Source organism: Miscanthus floridulus, chromosome 1 (genome assembly GCF_019320115.1).
Source record: "Miscanthus floridulus cultivar M001 chromosome 1, ASM1932011v1, whole genome shotgun sequence".
NCBI lineage: Eukaryota > Viridiplantae > Streptophyta > Magnoliopsida > Poales > Poaceae > Miscanthus > Miscanthus floridulus.
Window position 1 is genome coordinate 24,079,045 of NC_089580.1, and position 6,721 is coordinate 24,085,765.

At 42.1% G+C, this 6,721-nt stretch overlaps 1 long non-coding RNA gene and 1 pseudogene across 1 annotated transcript; both read right to left on the bottom strand.

Moving 5' to 3' along the window:
* Nucleotides 1-917: 917 nt before the first annotated feature.
* Nucleotides 918-3,688, bottom strand: LOC136476257 (uncharacterized; annotated as a pseudogene).
* Nucleotides 3,689-4,498: 810 nt separating this feature from the next.
* LOC136476266 (uncharacterized) lies at nt 4,499-6,451 on the bottom strand. The gene is made up of 2 exons (XR_010763494.1): nt 6,139-6,451; nt 4,499-5,006 (listed from the first exon to the last, which is right to left on the bottom strand). It is a non-coding gene; the product is annotated as an uncharacterized lncRNA (long non-coding RNA).
* Between the last annotated feature and the right edge of the window lie 270 nt (nt 6,452-6,721).

Here is a 6,721-nt window from a genome sequence, read left to right on the forward strand (position 1 = left end):
GGCTTGCAAGTTGCAATTCTTGGTTTGTTAATTGGATCAACTCACCAAACTAAAGCCCAATGGCCATGTCCACCAGCTTGCTTGGCAACTGAGCTTCCTTGGACTGTTCATTTTTCTCTTTGCCATATTTTGCTTTCTCGTGCCACGATACTACGAAGTACTATGCTAGCTGCTAGGGATGCTAGTTTGTTATTTGAGTACTATTTTTTACTCTTTTAGCATTAAGATTTAATCTGTTCTTAGCCGTGTAAGACCCATATATATTCTGAAGCTTTATAATTAAGTGAAAGTATGCCTTGATTTTCTTGAGTTTTAGGGCCCCATCGTGTATTTTGTTCAGGGCCCTCCAAATCCTAGGTACGGCCCTGTGCCCTACTATGTTTGGCATCTACTGATGTTAGCAAGGAGCTTCATGACAAGGAGATTGATGCAGCCGCCTCCTTGCTGCTGCCCGTTTTTCTTCCTCGCATGTATGGTTCCAAAGATGATGTCATGAACCGAGGCTGCGACTGCGATAACTCTTTTTTTGGATCGGCCGTGGGATGGTTCATGGCTATGGATCCGCAATGATCCGAGATGAAGCACCTAACGATGAGAAGATTGAAGAACTGAAAAGGTCTATGTTCAAGATTATCTTTCCTTCGATGTATGAAGGCATCTAGTACTAGTATAGGATGTCTCTGGTAGTTTGTTTTTCTTGTTGGATGTAATCTGGACAGTGCCAACAAGTTCAACATGAGTTCTGGATGTATCTGAATTTTTCAGTATGCAGTATCAGAAGTTTTAATTTTCACTATGCAGTATCTGAATTTTTTATTTTCAGTAAGCAGTATCTGAATTTTTAATTTTCAGTAAGCAGTATGCAGTAGCATAGCAGTGCAAACAAGTTTAAATTGAGATTAACATATCAATGCAAAGTCTTTGCCGACAATACAACTCCATCATGAACCTGATCATGATCTGACAATGAAACTCCATCCTAGTTCTATCTAGCTTAAAGCGATTCTAAGTGCTGACGAATTCCATGGCTTGATTATGAAGCTGGAAAGGGCACTTCAAAGTAATGGGAAGACGGCCTTGCAGCTCCAGGGTCTTCTTCTTCATGTGAGGGATGTTGTAGTGCTGGCCGCCATTGTGCTTCATGATCTCCATCATGCAACCCTGCTGGGTTAGAAAAATTCGGTTCGATCTGTCCACCGGGTAGTTCTGATACGCCTCATTTACCTTTAGGACAATGTCTTTTATGTTGTTCGGTGTTCCTTTCTCAGACAATGCTTGGATAGCTGCAAAAATTCCAAGATCCAAGACGTTCAGATCAGGTGAGTTGGGAGGTTGGCTTGTTAGCCTGATGTCCCAACCATCAGCTTGGGCGGCTTGCACAAACGCTGGATCATCTACGGAGATGTGGGTCCTTGCATTGTCTTGCTGAATGAAGATTGGAATCCCTCTTTCTTCGGCTGGCCACTTTGCCTTCAAAGCTGGTAGAACTTTGTTGACAAGAAAGTCTCGGCTAACTTCCTTTGTTACCGACGTCATTGCCTTTGTTACTGGTTCACCTGCAGGTGTAAATAAACTTCTGTTAGGCAGCAAGACAAAGTTATGTTAAGCATAAGAAAAACTAAAAATTGGCTTACCTATGTCCCTGTTTGGACTCCATCTTTTTGCCGGTTCTACCTTGGTAAAGGGAAAAAAATCCCTATTTTACCATCAAATGTACAATTTCCATTTGCATCATATCTAGGCCTTGTAACCACAGCAAGAAACATCACCTTTTCTATGAAATTCTTACTTTTAACGGTACGCTGTGGTCTTTCCTCATCATTGACCAGATAATATTTCTGGTTCTTACGTGTCCTATAGAACCATTTTTCGTCAATGTACACAACATTGTACATTGGGTTAAAGGACAACTCATTCATCATGGACAAACAATATTTTACCCAAGCCTTTTTGTTTTCATCAGTCAAACTAAACTTAAGGTCATTAGTGTGACGACGAAAGTAGCCTTCTTTGAATTGATTATAAAGAGTGCTTTTCTTCACTCCTAAAGCATTAGCGAGGTCTTGAAAGGTAGAGCGCTGCTTGAGAGGGATATTTTTTATGGCTTCCATATCAATTTCTACTCATTTCCTACCACAATTCTTGGAATACTTGTTCACAATTTTTTGAATTCCACCATCTTGACCATTTTTCCAAATGGACTGTACAATTCTTAAAGGGACACCAAATTTTTCAGAAACTGATTTCGAAACTCCACGGCGAAGAATAGGTGGATCAATTTTTGCCAACAAGTCAAGGTATATGGCGATCTTTAGATCATCCGGATAGTGCTTCCTCTTTTTTTCATTAGAACCTGAAAGAGTAGCAATAGAACAAAACTGAAAACTACAGACAGATAACTGAACTATGCAAACACAGATGACTGAATAACAAACTGAAACCTGAAAAAAGATGACTAAAAAAATACTGAATAACAGGCAGTGTCTGAAACTGCACAGTTCACTGAAATCTCATGACTACCTACAGTTCACTGAAACCTGATGAATACAAAGAGCTACAGAAAGCTGAATACTACCCGACAATAAACTGAAAACCTAAACAGACATATGCATACTATTCATCGTCCGACAATACACAGAGAAGCTGAAAATTTGAAACCTGAACATAGGCATATGCGTACTATTCATCGTCCGGCAATACACTGAGAAGCTGAAGATCTGAAAACTGAACAGAGGCATATGTGTAATGAAACCAACCTCCATGTGTTGATGCACCTTGCAGGCCATCGGTAGCATCTGCTTCCACTCCTTGTTGAAAGGTCCTAATATGGCTAGAGGGGGGTGAATAGCCTATTTAAAAATCTACAAGATCACTAGAATAATTTGATTAGTATGATAAATGGCATAATGCAAACTTGCTCTATCTCTATAAGGGTTGCAAGCCACATATCCAATAATTCTAGTTGCTATGATCACTAGGCACACAAGGAGCTATGTTGCTACTCACTAAGAGCTCTCAAACTTGCTACACTAAAGAGCTCCACTAGGTAAACTTAAGCTACAAAGCAAGCTCTCAATTCTAGCTACACTAAAGAGCTTGCTACAACTAGTTTGTGGGAAAGTAAAAGAGTGAGAAAGGTGATTATACCGCCGCGTAGAGGAATAAACCAATCAATCACCGGTAGAATACCAATGGGCAAGAGACAATCAATTTTTTTCCCGAGGTTCACGTGCTTGCCGACACACTAGTCCCCGTTGTATCGACCAACACTTGTGGTTCGGCGGCTAAGAGGTGTTGCACGAACCTCGTCCTCACAATTGGACACCGCAAGAACCTACCCACAAGTGAGGTAACTCAATGACGAGCAATTTACTAGAGCTACCTTTCGGCTCTCCGCCGGAGAAGGTACAAGACCCCTCATAATCACCGGAGCCGGCCATGAACAATCACCAATACGTGCCGAAGCCCCTTCGCTGCTCCAAGCCGTCTAGGTGGCGGCAACCACCAAAAGAAACAAGAAATCCGTAGCCACAACGATCCCCAAGTGCCACTAGATGCAATCACTCAAGCAAATGCACTTGGAATCACTCCCAATCTCACTATGATGAATCAATGATGGAGATGAGTGGGAGATGTTTGCCTAGGCTCACAAGGATGTTAAGTATGTTAAAGTGCCAAGAGTAAGAGCCCTAAGCCGGCCAACCCCTTTAAACAGAGCTCAAAGGCTCAAAGAGCCATTGGCCCTCGCAGGGTGTGACCGAACTCGCCGACTCGCCTGACCGGACGCACCCCAGCGTTCGGTCGGCTGCGTCCGATCGGCCCAGGCAGTCCACGTGTCGCGCCTTTGAATTCTACGTGTTCGATTCCAACGGTCATCTCTTAGTCGCACGATACGTTAAGCAACGACCGGACTCGACGCTGGAATGATCGGACCATGAACCACCGAGAGTCAGATCACAAACAGAAAGGTCCCAGAGCCGATTTTTAAAGACCGAACGCGTTAGGTCAGAGGCGACTTGATGCGCCCGAGCGTCCGGTCAACACTGGCCTCGCCTCCAAGCGTGAGATCGAGCCCGGCGGTTCCAGCGAGCGAGGAGCGAGGGCGGGGGCGACCAATTGGGTGAGGGCGAGGGCGACGTAGCAGCGAGAGGAGCGAGGGCGTGGCCGACCAATTGGACTGGATTGGAGCGGAGATAGCTGGCTTTCCTTTTTCTAACCGACGATGACGGGTGCCACAATCACCACGGTACCGCACGAAGGAGGCGCGAGATGGGGCTTTCCTTGTTTGCACGATGCGAGAGATAGCGCGGGGGCGCAGGCTGTAGGTAGAGCTCTTTCCTTTTAAATACCGCAAGGGACGGTGACGCGTCGGAGCAAGGCTGCAGGAACGCAGCAGGCAGGACGATGGACCCACGTTGGAATGTCGCACCAAAAAATGTCCACGCTTTGTTCTTCTTAGTTATAGAAGAAATACTATATGATGGGTAATCAAGTGGCCTGGTGCAATATCCAATGCATATTTCAAGGATACCTAAATTGTTTATTTGGTTAAAAAATATATTTCCTTTTATTACAACATAAGATTGGGACTAGAATTTTACTAAAAATAATTGGAAAATCTTTAAATCTAAGATGGTTGGTTACAAAGTATTTTTATAGCCACGTGCATGCAGCACTTGCATTTCCACTAGTTTTTAAAACAGAGTAAATAACCATATCATATTCTTCTATGGGGGGGTGCCCGCCTTGCCATGTACCAATCTTCTATATCTACATATAAGCTTCCGATGCATCCTGCAATACCAAAAGTTCCAAGAAGAGCTGCTCCAAATCCAATGAAAAGAAAACCAAGGTCTTCCCCGTGTCCTCCTTTTCTGTACTGCCTTTGAAGGTAGCAACATGCCATGATGTTGGCAAGATACTGGAGCTGAAAAATGTAATTAGGTGGGGCTTCCTCCGTCCTGATCCTTCTTCGAAGCCTTCTTCGAGGCCTTCTTCGAGGCATCCTGGATATATGACAGTAACAGCAGTTTGCCCATAAATTTCTTTAAGGTATCGTGATTAAAAAAAATGAAAACAATTTCCACATGTAACGCCATAATATAATATTGTAGGACAACGTAATACTAAGTTCTCCTTGTATGTATAACTGTTATTGATTATGTACACATGCATATAGTGAAAAACATTCTATATATGTACAACAGAAGTCACACCAAAGAAAAAAGAAAGTAATTGTGCTACATGCTAGTGAAAAAATATTCTAGAGATCTTTAGGCCATATTTGGATCCATTAGTTGCTAATAGTTAGCTAGCTAATACTCACTACATCCCCAAAAAATATAATTCTAGGTAAGTACCTAAAGTTTGACCAAATATATAGATAAAAATATTAACGTTTATGATATCAATTAAATATACTATGAAAATATGTTTCATGACGAATCTAATGTTTTACCTATTTAGTACGATAACTATTAGTATTAGTATCTCTATATAAATTTGGTTAAACTTACATATTTTAACATAGCATTGTTCTGGAATTGCGTCCTTTTTAGGATGGAGGTAGTAGCTCATAGATAATATAAGCTACTACTAATTGTTTCGGTCCAACTAGTGAGTATTTATTTAAAATATCATAAACTTTCAACTTGAACGCCAAACTTTTGGTCAAAAACATAGAGCTTTTCAGAAATCCGTCGTAGGACTAGAAAATTGTTTTTGCTATCATGACAAGAAAATTGGATTGTCTGATGCTATCTAGGATTTACAAAGATGACAACAGAACAACACACGCAATCCAATAAAATCTATTTAGCAATTTGGCAAATAATTGTAAAATTTGCCCCACAATTTGTTAGAGAAGCACTAAATAACATAATAAGTCTTTAATTCAACTATTAGGTTCGAATAATAAACATATATATACTAGTCAGGAGATAAGGTCACCAGCACATTCACCAGGGGCGGATCTAGTAAAGGGACATGGGTGTACACATGTACACCCAATAATTTTTGCAAAAAAAAGTTAGAAGTTGGTAGGCATCAAATAGCCAAATAGAGTTTGAGAACTCAATTTCAGAAAGAAAAAAAATTTAGAACTCGGTTTCTCACAGCAGATAAGAGGAGTGGGAATACCTGGTGGGCGCGCTTCGCCGGAGAAGAGATAGGCGAAGGCCTCGGCACCTGGCGTAGGGCGGCTGCGGCGGCGGTAGCCCACCTAGTCGTCGCAGACAGAGGAGGAGGGCGGAAGGGAGCGAGCGCACGCGGTGTGAAGGTGACAGGATGCAGCGGCGGCGGCTTCCGCTCAACTACGATCCGATCTGGGAAGGAGGAGGATCGATCTAGGAAGGAAGAGGGAGGATCGATCTGGACTGGTCGGCGGAGCGAGCCAGGCGGCGGCGAACGAAAGAGATTAACGCGAGGGAGACGAAACGAGGGAGGTGGAGGACGGTTTGGGCTCGAGATGGACTAGCAAACCTATATAGTTTTTTTTTCTACAAATTTGTTAGACCAGCAAACGTGTAAAAAACCCCATACGTCTTACGATCAGACTTCGTATCTTTAGATCGTGAATCTGAAACATATACGGGATACAAATAGCGTGAGATCAGTTAAGAAACTATCAAATTTTGTTAAGGCAAAACAAGATTTATAAAATTTAAAAGAAATAATTTATTTATGATGACCATGATATTCATAATATAAAGTTAATGTTCAT